A 15949-nucleotide genomic window follows, 5' to 3' on the forward strand; every position below is an offset into this window, starting at 1 on the left:
CCCCTGTGTCCTTATGTGGGAGTTATGATTAGGGCCGTGGCTCTGCTCTTCTGTTAGATCCTGCCAGGCCACAGGAAGCAACCTCTGCAGAAGGGATTTAGTGTCCCCTACCCCAACAGGTCACCCTTGAACTCCAGCACTGCTCTCCATATTGCAAAACCATAACATCTGGATCTAGCATCTGGTTCTGGGAACCATCTCTCCCTAAGCCACAAGAGCTACCTTACTCCATTCCACAGCTTATATCAGGAGATAACAAAGTACAGGCCACCAGCCAAGTCTAGCCAGTGCCTGATGTTTGTTTTCTCCAGCCCACCAGAATGATTTTTAACACTTTTAAAGGGTTGAAAAAATAATCAAGAGAAGAGTACTATTTTTGTGACAGAGGAAAAAAATATCTGATAGTCACATTTCAGTGTATCTCTGCTGTTTTATTTGAACACAGATGTGGTAGACAGAATTCTAAGATAGCCCCCAATATTCCCACTCCCTGGTATACATGCCCTGTGTAATCTCTCCTCCCCTCAAGTGTGTGTGGGACCTGTGAATATGATGAGGTGTCACTCCCATGATCGTGTTACCCTGGATAGCAAAGCTGAAGTGATTTTGCAGATATAATTAAGTCCTTAAATCAGTTCAGTGTGAGGTAACCAAAGGAACACTACCTTGGGTGGGCCTGCCCTAAAGAGGTGAGCCCTTAAAAGGTGGCTAGGACTCTCCCCAGTCTCCTGCTGAGATGAGTAAGATGAGATAGCTCATCTATCCTTAACACACTGCTCTGAGTTAGCTGCAAGGAAAGGCATTCTACCAACATGCACTTGAACTGAGAAGAAGATCCTAAGCCTCAGATGAGGCTTAGAACACCTTGACTGTAGCCTGAGCAGAGGACCCAGCTAAGCTGACTCCTGACCTATAGAAACTGTAAGTCAATAGATGTGTTTTGGGCTTTTGGGTTTTTTTTTTTTAATTTTTTTAAATTTATTTTTATTTTATTATATTTATTTGTTTATTTATTTATTTTTGAGAGAGAGAGAGAGAGAGAGAGAGAGAGAGAGAGAGAGAGAGAGAAAGAGAGAGAATCTTAAGCAGGCTCCACACTGAGTGTGGAGCACAATGTAGGGCTTGATCCCACAACTCTGGGATTGTGACCTGAGCCAAAATCAAGAGTTGGACACAACCAACTGAGCCACCCAGATGCTCCTAAACGTGTATTGTTTTAAGCCACTAAGTTTGTGATAGCTTATTACACAGCAATAAAAGCAACATGACAGCCATGCCCATTTGTGTAAGTGTTGCCTGTAGCTGCTTTGGGGGCTACAACAGTGGAGTTGAGTGGCTGCGACAGAGACTGTACAGCCCACAAAACATATATTTACAGAAAAAGTTTGCAAACTCCTGGGTTATATATAATTATGACCCAGCATCACACATACCAACCACATCACAACCATGATACAGAGATGAGTCTGTGGTTACACCTAAGAGATGAAGGCTGAAAAAAGAACAGATACCCCATCAGATCTGCAGGTTGTATACCTGAAGCTAATGGAACATTGTACATCTATCAACTCCAATAATAATAAAAAGACATAATAAATAATTAATAAAATAAAGTCTTATGGGTGGGATGATTAGGAAAAACCGGTCTCAAAAGGGTTGTTGGGTCCATGATTTTCTGATTCCTCATTTTCCATACTATGAGCTCCTCATTCATATATACTATGAGTTCATATATGATTAAACCATTATATGATGAAAGAAAAGAAATAACAGATGTCTTGCTATAAGCAGAGTTGATCTTCCGGATGAAGGCACAAAAACTTACATGTGGATTGCAATGCTTCCTTAAGGAGTTCTATTCTTTTGAATAGTCTCATGAAAAAGGCTCCTTTCTTTTCTAGTCCCTGTATTCATTTGGAAACAAACCAGAATTTTATAATTAAGTAATTTTAAACTTCAAACAGCTTTAAACTACAAAGTAAAACTATGCTTGATTATACAAGAAATGCTCAATATTGTTACCACCTTATACTGCAGTCAACTTTGTCTGGCAGCTACAATTACATGGGCTTTTACATGAATGCTGTTTGGGTGAGTTCTCCATCTAGAGGCACCAGCATGCATGCTGTTCCCACACTGCCATGGCTGGACACAATTGTAGCCCCTGTGCACACAGTTGTCTGGTTCACCAGTGTTCCTTCAACCTGTACCCTCTCCTGCCACACCACGGTATGACTGATGCATTTGTTCTGAAGACGCAAAATGTCTGCTCTGCCAGCTGGAGAGTCAGGAGTAACGCGGGCAGATGGGAGCCACTGCTGCATGCTTAAGGTCTAGTGAGGAAGACCTGCACTAAATAAGAAATTAAAAGTGAAGGAAGGGAGCAAAGTACACTCTATGGGAACATACATCCAGGGTCCTAGATTAATAGCTGTCCTGGAAGCCTTCTCTAGGGAAGTGCCGTCTAAGCCGCGGACCTAGGAATCTGTAAGAACCTTAATAAACATGCCTGTTTCCACTCCAGTGAAAACCTGGAAGTTTTAGTGGTGCATTAGAGTCAGCTGGGAGAGTCTGTTTAAAATCCTGGAGCCCAAGCTGTACAGGACACTAATCAGAGCAGAATCTTAGGGCTGGGACAAGGGCAGCAGTACACCGTCTAGGTGATTCCAATGAAGGCCCAAGGCTGACATCCATCTTTCCCTCTCTCCCTCCTGTTCCAAAGGAGTGTTCCCTCTGCCAAGCTAAGGCAAGTCTCTCCTACCCATTCTTCAGTGCCCCATCCCCCCCACCCTCTCAGAAACTCTAGTGAAGATCTCCCATCTCCTATTTTGCCAAGTTAATCCAGTGTCACTATTGGCTCCCTCCTCTTAGCATTTGGTCATGTTCAAGTCTGACCTATATTTTTTTTAATTCCAACCATCCCACCCACTCACTTCACCTGCCACCCTCTCTCCTGCTTTTTGCAGCCCAACTTCTTCAAAAAGCAGTCCACATGATTTCTCTATTAGCACTTGCTGTTCAACAAACACAGATCTGGTGTCAACCTCCAGCTCTAGCTCCTTGTCACTAAACTTAAGGGACACTTTCAGCCCTCATCCCATAACATCTCCCAGTAGCACCTGACATAAATGGGTGCCCCCACCTTGCCTTCTCAAAACAGTCTCTCCCCTTGGTATTTCTTGGGGTTTGGGGCTGGATCTTTTTCTCTTTTTTACCCCCTACCCTCCTCAATTCTTTCCATAGGTGATCTCATCTCCCCCCACAGCAGCCAAGTACCATCTCTATACTGCTGAACTTTTAAAGTTCCATACAAGTGTTTATCAAATTATGATCTCTGCAGAGGCTAAAAGTTCAGATTCTGTAGCCTAACTCCAGACCTACCAAAATCGTCTCTGAAAGCAGGACCCAAGAATCTGAATTTTTAACAATCTCCTCCAGATGATTCTTTTGCACACAGTCAAGTTCAAGACTTGCAGTTCCAGACCCATGTACCTAACTGCCTATAGCACATTTCCACTTGGAAATTTCGGGGGTACTTTAAGTGCATCAAGTGGGTATGGACATTCCTAATGTTCACTAACATCCAGTTGTCCTCCTTCTTGGGTACACAGAAGATAACATATCGTAGACCTCTTTGCAGTTAGGGAACATCATGGGACTAGCTCTGTTCTGCACAATGGACTGTGAACAAAAGTGACGTATGTCACTTCCAAACTGAGGCAGTGAACGCTGGATTTCTCTTCCACTGCCCTGGCAATCTAGAAGTCACCTGGAAATCTGGAAGTTGGGATGAGACAACAGAGCCACAAGATCAAAGTGACTGCATTTCTTTCACTGCTTGGAGGTGAGCTACTCTATAGAGAGTGACTCTAGAGAGCCACCAAATGCACAACATTGTGTGAGGTGAGCAAGAGGTAAAACCATGTTGGGTTAAGTCACTGAGATTTTGTGATGAGCTTATTATAGGGGCATTATTTAGCTCATCCAAAATGGAGACACCTGTTCTCTCTACATCCTCCCATCTCCAACCTACTCCTCTCTCTAGTGTTCTCACTCCACTCAATTGATGGGACCAGAAACTTCGTGTCGGTAGTGAGTAGATATTCTTATCTATTTTTTCATGTTTTCTTAGAAGAGGAACAGTCATCCACTGTCCAGAGGGGAGCAATATTGGAAAACTCTTCAACTCAGCTTCTCCACCATCCCCTAATAGGTAGATGGCAAGGATGAGTGACTTACCTTATGGATGAGATTCACTGAACCACCTTTACTGTCACTTATTTTACATACCTGGACACTGTACTTTAATCCTAACCTGGTTTTCAGGTCTGAGCTCAGTTGATATAGAACTGAAAAGGAAGGAAGGAAGAAATGGATGTCATCCCTAAACCTAAAGAAAAAGAGACCAAGCTGCCTGGCTTTCCACAATATTCCCACCACACAGCTTATGGAAAATAAAAATACTTGTTGACTCATTGACCAACTTCATTTAATTACTATTTGCTGAGATACTTGAATTTCCATGATATTTCAATTGTTTACAGAGAAAATAGTACAGGACTATCATAGAAAATCTGGGTACAAAGGCCCCATACTTCCTTTACCACCAATATTCCCTCATGCCCAACTCATACTTAATTTTTCAGGCATATGAGAAGTAAAACCTGGCTTACAATATTCCTTCCTGTTCCTCATCTCCTTTTCTCCTCTTATTTATAGGCTGATTTTATATGCTCAGGGTGGCTAAGGACATAGTCTGCTCATGTCTTTGTCTTATGTCAGTCTAAATGTTGGTATTTCCATGTTTGTGAAGTTTTCTGAATCTTATTACATGGTGCGTTATTCTACTCTAGAATCCCTCTGTTCTTATCCTTAAGAATTTAAATTAAACTAGGGGCGCCTGGGTGGCGCAGTCGGTTAAGCGTCCGACTTCAGCCAGGTCACGATCTCGCGGTCCGGGAGTTCGAGCCCCGCGTCGGGCTCTGGGCTGGTGGCTCGGAGCCTGGAGCCTGTTTCCGATTCTGTGTCTCCCTCTCTCTCTGCCCCTCCCCCATTCATGCTCTGTCTCTCTCTGTCCCAAAAATAAATAAAAACGTTGAAAAAAAAATTTTTTTTAAAAAAAGAATTTAAATTAAACTAAAAGCTGACCTTGTATCATTTTCCTCCTTGTTTGAAATTCCCTTCATTCTGTTTTTGTAGGTAGTATTTGCATATCTAGTTATTTCAAGTAGTTTATTTAAACATATTTCACAAGGGCCCACGAGGTGCCAGGCATTGGGACAGATGTAAGGGACAAAATGGTGAACAAAAACTGATGTAGTACCTGCCGTGAAAGAACTCGTGGTCTACTCAGGGCAGTAGACAGGTTAATTGATTTATTGCACTAATGAAAGCAAAATTACAAACAAAGAAAAGAGCCTTGGAAAAAGAACATGATTCTATGCCTGCATCTTAATAAAGTCATCTGACAGAGACTGGAAGCTACTAGAAAGGGGTACCCAAAAGATCTAAAGGAGGGAGGAAGTATAAGGAGGGGTACAAATGGGAGTGCATGTCCGAGGACTCAGCAAGGAACTGAACAGTCCAAGGAACTGAACGAGGTTAGTGGCTAAGGCAAAGAGGAGCAGAAATGTGGTAGAGAGAGGGTTCAGGGGCAATGGAGCAGGGGTATGGTCAGATACATATTTTGAAAGCATGCCTTGAACTTCAGTATGAAGTACAGGTAGCTTAGAGAATACAGGGAGGCCAAGTTGGGAGGCTAATCCATCTTTCCTGGCAAAAATGATGACAAATTGGCCTTATGCATGTCAGTGGAGAATGAGAAAAGTGATCCATCTGAAAAATGTTTGGAAGGTAAAAGAACTTACAAACTTTGACAGCTTCCATGCACCCGACACTGTTCTAAGCACTCTACAGTGGCACTGTCGGACACAGTAGCCACCAGGCACTCATGGCTATAAGCACATTGAATGAGGCTAGTCCAAACTGAATTGTGCTGTAAGTATAAAATACAGATTCCAAAGAGCCAGAACAAAAAAAAAAAAACAAACACGTAAAATATCTCATTAATAATTTCACATTAATTACACATTGAAATGGTAATATTTTTGGGGGCGCCTGGGTGGCTCAGTCGGTTAAGCGTCCGACTTCAGCTCAGGTCATGATCTAGCGGTCCGTGAGTTCGAGCCCCGCGTCAGGCTCTGGGCTGATGGCTCAGAGCCTGGAGCCTGCTTCCGATTCTGTGTCTCCCTCTCTCTCTGCCCCTCCCCCATTCATGCTCTGTCTCTCTCTGTCTCAAAAATAAATAAAACGTTAAAAAAATTTTTAAAAAGAAATGGTAATATTTTGGATATATTGGGTTAAGTGGAATATATTATTACAATTAATTTCACCTGTTCCCCTTTCCTTTTGTTTTAACGGGGCTACTGGAAAATTTTAAATTAAATATATGGCTCTTGTACTACTTCTACTTGACAGTGCAGCTCTAGACGTACTAACTCTCCTAATTCTGCCAACAACCCCTTTAGGCTAAATACCACTTATTGGAAACTGAGGCATGGGGACCCCAGTTCTAAATGGCTACCAAGCAAGTAGAAGGAGAGCTAAAATTTGAACTCATACAATTGGGTTCTGGAATCTACACTCTTAACAACTACACTTGTACTGCCTCTTGAAAGGATATGAAGCTAACACCTCAAATTTCTAGATTTTGCTATAGTAGCCTAAACACTGTTTTCATAATTGGTGCACGTGGAATGCTAATTATAAAAATTAGCCCGATATCTTTTTAATATATTTGCTACTGATGCACTCTTTTGTGTCTAAGGACAGATTATGTTTCTATGCCTCCGTTTTCTCATCTATAAAGAGCTAATAATAAAAGAATTTATCTCTTATCATTGTTGCAAAGACTAAATGAGATGATACATGTAAATTTAGAATAGTGCTTGACACACAGTAAACGATATAAAAATTATTATTAAAATGAGTTTATAATGTTTGTACTAAATATCTTGCTTTATTTTTTTTTTAATTTTTTTTTTCAACATTTATTTATTTTTGGGACAGAGAGAGACAGAGCATGAACAGGGGAGGGGCAGAGAGAGAGAGGGAGGCACAGAATCGGAAACAGGCTCCAGGCTCTGAGCCATCAGCCCAGAGCCTGACGCGGGGCTCGAACTCACGGAGTGAAAGATCGTGACCTGGCTGAAGTCGGACGCTTAACCGACTGCGCCACCCAGGCGCCCCTAAATATCTTGCTTTATACTTTAAACTTGCCTCATTGTATTCTTTATTTACCTTTTGCCTTTTATTTTAGTTCTTATCTTGTACTCTGTTAGTTTACAGGTAAGCACAGTCTGGCTATAAAGAGTTAGAATGCTCATCTGAAGTCTATGCAAAAATATACTAGAACTTTTCTTAATGTCCTAGGATTGCAGCTAAGGCCCAGTATACCACATGGTATATGTGCCATTATTTAGGGATAGTTTCCTCCCTCCAGGGCTTACAAGAATTTCCCAGAAATATCTTTGGATTAGTCCTACAACTGCCTACCTCCCTTTGCATCACCCCAGTCAATATAAAGCGGGGGTTAAGAGTGGGAGGTGGCATTAGGGGGAGTGAAGTGTCTGAGACTGTTCCCTTCACTCATCCTAACAGGGGCCTCAAGAGACTCACTGGTCATGAAAGGATGTCCTGAAGGAAGAGGGGACCAGCCTTTCATTTACCAGTTATGACTGCTTAGCTAGGAGACTTGCTGACTTGTCCCAAGTGCTTGTGACCATGTAAAAGATAATTATGGGGAAGCAATGTGGCAGGGTGGGAGAAGCAGGCATGAGACTGCCAGGGTAGAGGAAGCCAGGACCACTCTCTTGAGTTTGAGAAGAAGGTATGCAAGGTAGATCTTGCACTGCTGAAGAATTAGCTCTGGGAGCAGAGACTGGGGACTGTCACAGCATTGAGGCCAATAAGGTGCATGCATCAGAGAAATTCAGTGGAATGCACCAGCCCAGGGTCCTCTGAAAGATGCAGCTGTATCTTGGAAGGACCTGCTAAGTCTCAGGGAACTACTTGGGAGTGAGTCCCAGGTCAGGGGACAATGATGACTGACCAACATCCACGTCATTCCTCTATGGACACTGAGCAAGAAGAACACTCACAACCAACCAAGAGGAGGATGTGAACTTGCCCAGGATGGCAGGAAGATGTCTGTCTTTTCCTCCACTCCCCCATCACCTTAGAGAAGTTGAGTTTTTAGAAGGAAGAGGAGACATCCAAGAGCAAAACATCCTTACTACAGGTTTTTGCTCTGTGGTTACCATAAGGCTTACATATGACAACTTACAACAGTCTATTTTATGTTAGTAACAAGTTTGATCCCATTGTAAAGCTCAACATTATTACTCTGCCCCCAGCGTTTTGCATCTTTTTTATCTTGTGTATCCCTTAACTAATTATTATAATTATAGTTACTTTTACTACTTTTTACCCTCATACTACTTTATAAGAGATTAATCCACTACCTTTACGATATTTACCATTCCCATGAGATTTATTCTTTTACATGTGTTCCTGTTACTAATTAGAACCCTTACTTCTCAGCTTAAAGAAGTCCTTTCAACATCTCTTGTAAGGTCAGTTTAGTGGTGATGAAGTCCTTTGGCTTTTGCTTGTCTGGGAAACTTTATCTCTTCCTCACTTTTGAGTGATAACTTTGCCAGGGAGAAGATTCTTGTAGGAAAGGTTTTTTTTCCTTTTAGCACATTGAATATATCATGCCACTCTCTTGTGACCTGCAAAGTTTCTGCTGAAAAATCTGTTGTTAGGCTTACAGGGATTCCCTTATATGTAACAAGTTGTTTTTCTCTGGTTGCTTTTAAGATTCTCTCCTTGTCTGTAACTTTTGACATTTTAATTATGTGCCTTCCTGTGGGTCTCTTAGGATTCATCTTATTTCAAACTCTCTGGGATTCCTAGATCTGGATGTCTATTTCCTTCCTCAGGTTAGGGAAGTTTTCAGCCATATTTCTTCAAATGGGATTTGTGCCTCTCTCCTCTCCCTTCTCCTGGGAGCCCTGTGATGGGAAGGTTAATCCATCTGATGTCCCATATGTCCCTTGAGCTATTTTCACCTTTCCTTGGCCTTTTAGCTTTTTGCTGCTCTAATTAGCTGAGTACCACTGCCTTGTCTTTGAGTTGATGGATTCTTTCTTCTGTTTCATCTGGTCTATGGTTGAGCCCCTCTAGTGTATTTTTCACTCCCGTTATTGTATTCTTCAGCTCTGTGACTTCTTTTATTTGATATTACCTTATATTTCACATCTCTTTGATGAAGTTCTCACTGTGTTCATCCTTTCTACTCCCCAGTTTGGTCAGCATCTCTATGACCATTATTTTGAACTCTTTATTAGATGAATTGCTTATCTCTATTTCATTAACTTTTTTTCCCCCTTGAGGTTTTATCTTGTTCTTTCATTTGGAACATATTCCTCTGTTCCTTAATTTTGCTTGGTTCTCTATGGTGGTTTCTATATGATAGACTGAAACAACCATTTCTCCCAGTCTTGGAAGAGTAGCTTGTGTAGGAGATGACACCTGTTCAACCCTGCCTCAGCTCTTGGTGTTCTCTTAAACCTCTGTGCTCATCCAAACAAGCAGCCTGTTATATTTTCAATAGCTCCCAGTAGTTGAGGATGTGCCAAAACCTGTCATGTCCCAAAGGGGAGGATTTCAGCATTTAGAGTCATGATGACTAAAGCCAGAGCCTCAGGCATCAGCTTTTTAAAGTGTGCAAATATATATAGTCCTATAGGACTGCAAGTGTAAGCCCTCCTGGCCACCAGAGCCAGGGATCTGGAGGCGTCCCCTGAGTGTCAGCCACACTAATCGAGATGAGTATATAACTCTTTCCTGGGTGATACTGGTGAGTTGGGACAAATCACAGGAAAAGCACCAAGATGGCATCCACAGCCCATGCTTCTTTATTTGTTATTTATTTAATGTTTATTTATTTTTGAGACAGAGAGATAGAGCATGAGTGGGATAGGGGCAGAGAGAGAGGAAGACACAGAATCCAAAGCAGGCTCCTGGCTCCGAGCTGTTAGCACAGAGCCCAACGTGGGGCTTGAACTCACAAACCACGAGATCATGACCTGAGCTGAAGTTGGATACTTAACTGACTGAGCCACCCAGGTGCTCCTTCAGCCAATGTTTCTTGAGAGCATTTCCACAGGTCACTAAATATTTGCCAGACCTGAGTACTACCCCTCAGACCAAAACTCCAAGACAAGCCTCCTTTACAGAAGGACTGGGGAATGTATCCCAGTCTGCTGTCTGTGCAGTGCCCTGGGGATGACAGCCTGCCAAGAACCATCTCTCTGATTGTTACAGTCTCTTGGGTCCCAGGAATGCAAGCACCCCTGGCCACCAGAGCCAGGCAATCAAGGGGCATCCCTGAGGTGACAGCTGCAAAAACTGGAGCTCCAGACACAAAATGCAGGACACCAGAATCATGTAACGCTCCCTCCAGGAGACACGGGCACTCTGGAGTGCAACAGAGGGTGAGAATGAAGACAGCACCTGCCCTATGAGGTCTCTGGAAAGAATTACTGTCGCCCCAAGATGCGTTCCTAATCAGAAGCCCACCCCTCAGGCTGCACTCATGATGATCAGCTAATAGGCTTCCAGCACAGACAAACCCAGTTCCTGGGCTTGTTGCCTCTTGTGGTGCCCTAGGGGTGGTAAATGTTTAAGAACTGTTTCTCTGTTGGGGTGCCTGGGTGCTCAAACATCTAACTCTTGGTTTCAGCTCAGATCACCATCTCATGGTTCATGAGTTCGAGCCCCGTGATCCAGCTCTGCACTGACAGCATGGAGCCTGCTTGGGATTCGCTGTTCCCCTCTCTCTGCATTCCTCCCCCCACTCAAAATATATAAATAAGCATTAAAAAAAAAAAAGAACTGTTTCTCGGTTGGTTATAGTCCTGTAGAATTCATGGGCATAAGCTCTACTGGCAACAAAACCCAGGCAATATAGAAGTGCCTCCTGGCAGAAGTCAGAAAAATCAGGGTGATAGACAGGGGTAGGAGCTCCTTCGTGGGGGACATGGATTATTACAATCCTATGGGACCAGGAACACAAGGTCCTCTGGCCTCCAGAGACGGGTGACCAAGAGGCATTCCTTAGACTACTTTGTAATAGCTTTGGTTTTAAGTCAGAATAAAAGCAACCTTGAACTAAGTCCATGTTGTCCTTTTTGGCCATTTTTACCGCTAGTCAGACCTCACCCACATACATGCCATTCTTCCTCTCCCTCTCCCTAGGCAGAGACGTTGCTAATGCATCACAGCACTCTTTCCTGCCAAGTCCAAATGTGCCCCCATGACTCTTAATACCACACTTAGACAGCCACTGCCATCCAACCAGAGTTAGCAAGATTGGACCTAACTTGCCAACTCTGAGACTGAATTTTATGCAGAAGACAGAAATATTAAACAACTCCAAGCTAAAGGAAGTAGGAAACCAAAACCTGTCTGTGCTATTGCTATTTTTTCAAACCAGAGAAGGCACGCAATAAAGAGTATGGCTATGTGTCGGCTATCTCACTTCAGATTTTGATTGTTCTCACGGCTTTTCAATCTCACATCTATTTTAAAGTTTCCTCTCCATTTCCAAGGTGCTTCTGATTCATTCCCTTCTCATATCCCCTTAAACATGGTGGCCACTCAGTGGCTCTATCTGGCCTCTCCACCTAAGAGCACTTCTCCATTTTAGACCTTCCAACATTTAATACCCTCTCAGTGTCACCATCAATAGAGCTGTGAGTGAGCTCAACCTTTCCCTGGAAGTGGTGATTTAATGTGTGAATTATACAGTTATTAGAATGGGTGTCAGGGAAACAGTGTAATATATGTAATGTGGAGGCTGATGGGCCGGAGGAGCTGGAACCGTCTGGATGATTTCTGGCACTTCTTTTAATGCTATGTCAGTTATTCTTATGACCAATCATTCAAAGCTGTCTATTACCTTCTAATAATAATAATAATATTTTTCACTTAACGTTGCACCTTTCACCAGAGGATTTCAAAGAGCTTTGCAAACATTCATTAGCACTTTATGAAGTGGGCAGGTAATATATAAATACCAAGTCACATGTCCCCGAATAGCAGCCATTAATAGTTCCCTTGACACCACATTCAGGTTAGTGCAGAAACAAAATAAGACCATATAAATGAAAAGTCAGGCGTCATCATTATTGGCATTTACTGAGAATCCACAGAATCCTACCAGAGATAGGCTTCATTTTCTTGTCTCTTAGTGTGGCAGGAAGGGTGGTCTGTTTCCCCCTCTTGCTACCTCTCCCCATACACAAAAACACCTCTTCCTGAGACACAGGCAGAACAATGTACACACAATCCAGAGCACTGGATTCTTTTAGCCTCATGACTCTATGAATCCCTGCCTGACGGGAAAATTCTCACTGCCCTGAAGATTATCCATACACAAGAATCCTAAATACCTTGAGCCCTACCCACAGAACAAAACAGAATGATTGAAATGCATACCAGAGGCTAGGAAGGGGATGCTGCCAGACCCCGGGAGGGAGTGAGGGGAGTCAGGACAAGTAGCTTGGGTATGAGCGATGACCACCTGAGAAGCAAGCACAAGAGGTGACCCTGAGAGCCAAGGTTCCCAGTACCCCGGGTGAGGAGCTGGAGGCAACAGGGAGAGGAGAGGAGTCATCTCTAACCCCCATCCTCTGTGTAATTGGTGAGAATTAGAAGATATGATTAGAAATAGAACCAAGAGCTGGCTCTGCACATTCTTCTTGACGTGTGTGTGTGTGTGTGTGTGTGTGTGTGTGTGTGTGTGTGTATCCACCTACCAGGATATTAGACTAGGCCAGATTAGGCTATGGTAATAAACATCCTCCCAAATCTTCAGGCATTAACGCAACGAAAGTTTTGTTCACACTAAATCCACTACAGGTCCAGGGGGCTCGTCAGGACATCTGTTCCCCATGCAGTGGCTCACCATTCCAGGCTCCAGTCTTGGGTTTCTCCAACTCAACGTGATACTTCTTAGTTGACCATGCTAGGAGAAAGACAGAAAATAACACACCAGCATTTAATTCCTTTCCCCAGAAGGGACACGTGTCATTTTTATTTCCAGCCTATTAGCTAGAACTAGTCACTCTGTTCCACCCAATGAATGGAAGGGAAGGAAAACATACTCTTTCATAATTCTGAGGAGGGGAGGAAAATTGGAAATATCAGTGAGCATCAGTGACGTGTATTACAGCTAGTAGGTACACACTGCTGGTTTGGTTTGGTACCGAGGCAGCAGAATCTTCTCTAAACCTCAAAAACAACGTCATTGAGGATAGCACAAGAGTGTACCATACCTGGATTGGTTTGCCTTGCCTCATGCTCTGTGGACTTGATCAGTTTGAAGGTAAATAAAACCTCAACATGATATAGCCAATACAGGTAGGGGTGGCTTTGCTTCTTCCTGCGCAAACCTTTCTTCCAAAAATTATTCCTGTCATGCTTTCTCTCTTATTTTTACCCAGTAATAAAGGAAAGTCTAGGTTAACATAGTTCTCCTTCCCCAATCCCAAATTTCCTTTACACAAAGAGTGTTCTCTGACTACAAAAACAGCATGCAATGGGGCAAATCCATTGAGCCAATATTTCCATGCTTTCTAAGAAAGTTCTGTCCTCTCCTTGAAATTCAAGAAATGATGATCATTACTCTGACTTATGTGATATTCAATCTTGATTACCCACCAATGCATTATCCATATGCATTGTTAATCACTGTTGATATTATTCGGTTAGGAAGATATTTTTCATATTAATTCACACACTATCTCTTCTTTTAAAAAAAGGGACTTTTCTTATGGAAGGTTTTTTCTTAAACCAAAACAGATTTTGTATTCTCCCTATCAGAAAAAGTATGAAACACCAATGTACTAACTCCCTTCCTCCCACCCCTTTTGAGCCCCCTCAACTCTTCATTCTCACTTAGAAGCTCATACAGAGCAGAGTCTGCTGTGTCAGAAATACGCCAAGGCAAAGAGGAAGAAAAGGAGAATTCCTCAGGTTGCAACCGAATTCCCAGCAATCTTTCATTCTAATTCTTTCTAAAGGTGGACAGAATGGATTCAAGAAGTAGAAGACTAAACGCAGGGGACTGTTTCCATACTTCCTGTCTATGTGACTTTGGGCAACTTAATTTCTTGACTAATCTGTTTACCTATCTGTAGAAATGAAACAATAATACTGCTGACATCATAGTATTGTCATAATGAATACATGAAATTATGTATCTGTGACATGGCACAAAGAAGGTATTAAAATTTATCTCCACTTTCTGAAAAGTTTGCTCCATTTACCTCTCCCTCTCCTTTTCTCAATTTCTCCCTCCTTCTCTCTTTTTCTCCTCCTCCTTTCTCTCTTCCCACCCCTAACCTTTCCCAAGGCAAAAATTGAGAGGCCCACAATGAACTTCCTCTCCCCAAGGCCTAATCCCATTAGGCCTTTATTCAAGACAAAGCTCCATTAGATCTTGGCCAGGTGAAATTCCATTAGGCCTTAAACAAAGGAACAAGTCTCTCATTATATATATATTAGGAGGTGTCAAGAGAGGAGCACTGCTGATAACAAATCTACATATACTATTCATTATTCCTTAATACAAGAACATGTGCAGTGATCCTTTAGCGTATCTTCCTTAAGAAAAATGGTCTTTATATTAATATTCTCTCTTCCAAGTTGAAGGAGAACGATTGCATAACAGACAGCTAAGAGGTTTCAGGTGCCACATACAGAAGGTAACAAGTTAAATCCTTCTCGAGGAACTTCTACCCTCAGATTTGCACACCCTTATTAAAGTACCTCCCTCATGCTTCCCCATGAATCTCAACCCATCTTTTGGGAAACCTCAGCCTCTCCTTCTGGAGATTTGCCTCAGTTGCAAATCCATCCCCCACCACACCCTAATCCAAGGTATGTTTCTCCAAGTCTGAGTAGTGAAGCATACAGCAGCACCTTGACCAGGGCTTCAGAGGGAGGGTTAGTAAGGGCAGGCTCCCAGCTGCATAGCACTGCTCAGCATCGGGGGGACACACATCTACCAAAGTCAATCCATTCCTGACTTCCTGCTCTATCACTATGAACTGAAAGCACATCTATTTATTCTCCCTAATTTTATAAGCTAATAACAGTTGGGCTAAGCAGACACATCCTCCAAAGACAAGGAATTCTCATTCATTCATTCTACAGATATCTGTTGGGCACCTACATGTGCCAGAAACTCTCCTAGATTTGGGGGACAGTTGCTTCTCCCATGAAGCTTGCATTCCAGTAAAGGGGTGTGGTGTATATCTCCTGTTTGCCCTACCATATCCTCTCTCCCCTCTTTTCAAGCCAACTTTATGTCATGGAGACTGACCTTTATGGATTGCATCAATTGGTAGTCTTGCCCTTCAGCTTCTGGTTGGGTTAGGCCAATGAGGAGCACCAGCAAAAGTCTGGACGGAAGCAGGAGAGTTAGGTCTGAGTGTTTATTTCCCTTGACACCTTGTCTGCTGGGCCACAGTCCTGCCAAATGGCCTCTCCTGTAAATTACAGCTATTCTCTCCAGGCTCAAGTAGCTGCTCCCAGCCCAGCGCCATTCAGGCCTTGGGGTATTAACAGCTCTCTATTATTATTGCTGCAAGTAGTACTACCTTCCCTGGTTGGTTCCCTTTCACCTCCCTAAATCTTTGGAAATGGTGCTTTTATTAACCTCTCTTCAACTGCCCCACGCGAACGGGACGTTCTTTGTGGGACTTTGTTGATGCAAGACACACAATCAAAATCATTCCTGATACTGCTTATAAAACCTAGATGATTATAGGAGGAGATAGGGTGGGGGTGGAAAGGCATTATACAGGGTAGTCAGGAA

General features: G+C 42.8%; 1 long non-coding RNA gene across 2 annotated transcripts; it reads right to left on the minus strand.

Annotated features, from left to right (window-relative positions):
- Positions 1 to 1030: 1030 nt before the first annotated feature.
- Positions 1031 to 15616, minus strand: LOC147582023 (uncharacterized). 2 transcript variants are annotated; one of them, XR_015249828.1, is made up of 4 exons: positions 15455 to 15616; positions 13034 to 13093; positions 4291 to 4349; positions 1031 to 1904 (listed from the first exon to the last, which is right to left on the minus strand). It is a non-coding gene; the product is annotated as an uncharacterized LOC147582023 (long non-coding RNA). The 2 variants fall into 2 exon arrangements; XR_015249827.1 differs by having other exon boundaries at positions 12565 to 13093.
- Positions 15617 to 15949: the final 333 nt, after the last annotated feature.

This window comes from Puma concolor, chromosome B1 (assembly GCF_028749965.1).
Source record: "Puma concolor isolate L17-30 chromosome B1, mPumCon1.1.hap2, whole genome shotgun sequence".
Lineage (NCBI taxonomy): Eukaryota > Metazoa > Chordata > Mammalia > Carnivora > Felidae > Puma > Puma concolor.